This window comes from Hemicordylus capensis, chromosome 1 (assembly GCF_027244095.1).
Source record: "Hemicordylus capensis ecotype Gifberg chromosome 1, rHemCap1.1.pri, whole genome shotgun sequence".
NCBI classification, from domain to species: Eukaryota; Metazoa; Chordata; class Lepidosauria; order Squamata; family Cordylidae; genus Hemicordylus; species Hemicordylus capensis.
Window position 1 is genome coordinate 393,165,041 of NC_069657.1, and position 2,141 is coordinate 393,167,181.

General features: G+C 39.4%; 1 long non-coding RNA gene across 1 annotated transcript; it reads right to left on the reverse strand.

The window, feature by feature from the left end:
* Positions 1-451: 451 nt before the first annotated feature.
* Positions 452-1,927, reverse strand: LOC128340956 (uncharacterized). The gene is made up of 2 exons (XR_008314107.1): positions 1,810-1,927; positions 452-1,287 (listed from the first exon to the last, which is right to left on the reverse strand). It is a non-coding gene; the product is annotated as an uncharacterized LOC128340956 (long non-coding RNA).
* Between the last annotated feature and the right edge of the window lie 214 nt (positions 1,928-2,141).

The following is a 2,141-nucleotide window of genomic DNA, read 5'->3' on the forward strand; positions in this document are numbered from 1 at the left end:
CCTGGTTGCATATGAAAGGGAGACTTGATGTGTGAGCACTGCAAGATATTCCCCTCAGGGGATGAAGCTGCTCTGGGAAGAGTAGAAGGTTTCAAGTTCCCTCCCTGGCTTCTCCAAGATAGGGCTGAGAGAGATTCCTGCCTGCAACCTTGGAGAAGCTGCTGCCAGTCTGTGAAGACAATACTGAGCTAGATAGACCAATGGTCTGACTCAGTATATGGCAGTTTCCTATGTTCCTAAATAAATAATGCAGTCACAAAAAACTATGGATCATGCCAGTTCAAATCACATCAAAGCAGAAATGTCCAGAGAGTGTTTTGTTTTGTTTTGTTTTGTTTTGTTTAAAATCCCTGCCCCTCCAGTGCACTACTGCTTGGGGTGTCTTACAACAATTTTAGATTTCAAGCACTATCATTGCTGCATAAAATAACACTACAGAAACATTTTCATGTCAGTCACAAGTAAATAGCATTCACAAGCAATAACAGCATAGTTCAAAATAAATGTTGGATTCCAAATACAATAAAATGATTCACCATGTATTTCCTCTACAAAAGCATTCAGCTTAATTCTCAGCCTCCCAAAGTGTGAGTTTGTCAAAACATCTTTGAACTTTGAGCTTTCAGAACAGAATGGTATCAGGTTACCACCTTCCCTTTGCTTTAGCAGCTTTGTGATGTTCAGCAATTCAACAGGTACAGATTTTCTCTGGAAGAAAATGGAGTAATGCAGAAAGTGTCACTGACTATTTTTGATAGTCATGCTACTGTCAAGGGGGAAATGTGGCAATCTTAGTTTAAAAAAACAAACAACTAAACCCAAACAACTATACCCAGTGACATTACATCTATTGTTATGGCTGCCAACCTTTTTCTGGCCAGACTCCGATGCCTGCAACAGTTTCATGTCCAACAAACAAGCCAAAAACAGTAAGTAAAGATTTCCCCATTTTCATTCTGGCAAAAGCTTCATCTGCTGAATTTCTGTTTGATTTTTTGCTTTGCAAATGTGAAAGGAACTGATGTTTTGTTAGAGGAGGTACGGGGCAGGTGCTACTCTGTTACGGTACTGTCCCTTTATGAGCTCTTCCGGCTGAAGGAGAGAGAAGACATCTGTATTTAGAAAGCTGGACCTTCCATCTACAATTTTGAGGATGTATCAAAATGAGGAAAGTGCTTGTTCTCAGGGAGATGCTGGCAGAGGAGCTTGTTATGGTTTAAGTTGATCTTTGATGTGAAATGATAATTATGTTGATTGCAGATTGTTTGAACTGCCTTGGGTTTTTTCCTTGGGAAAAGAAACAAAAAGGTGGTATTTAAAACTTCAGTCCTGTTCTGCATACTTTGAACACAATAGACCTTTCTTCTGAAACATGCATAGGATTGTGCTGCACATAGATGTAATAGTCCAAACTCTAGTACAAATGTGTGCTCAAGAAGAAATTGAGGATATAAATTGCATTTATATCCCGCTCTTCCTCCAAGGAGCCCAGAGCGGTGTACTACATACTTACGTTTCTCCTCACAACAACCCTGTGAAGTAGGTTAGGCTGAGAGAAAAGTGACTGGCCCAGAGTCACCCAGCTAGTATTATGGCTGAATGGGGATTTGAACTCGGGGCTCCCTGGTCCTAGTTCAGCACTCTAACCACTATACCACGCTGGCTCCTAATAATTTATGAGGGAGGCCTATATGGGGTGGGGAAAACATACTATAACTGTATTTTATCTCTCAAGTCTATGACTTCCTTTTTCCTATGTAATTTTTGCATTCTTAGTTTTGCGCATAGGAAGAAAGAAACTAAAGGCACCTGGTTGGTCACTGTGAGAAACAGAATGCTGGATCTGATGACCTTTGGACTGATCAAACAGGACTCTTCTTGTTTTCTTAAAACATTAAATGTTGCTCCCTCTTTACCAACGATATAGGAGTCATTACCATTCATTATTATAGGAGCTGCTGTCTTAGATAAACATATGGCCCAATTAAGTGCATACAAATTAAGTGGGAATGGATTACATTTAATAATTACCTGCAGCTGGAGTTCTCTCAGCAGCTGAAAAAAATGTATTTCAAAAAACCATGTTTATAGAAGTAGTTGAGTAAAGTACAAATGTTTTTACAAAGCAAAAGAGAAATGTT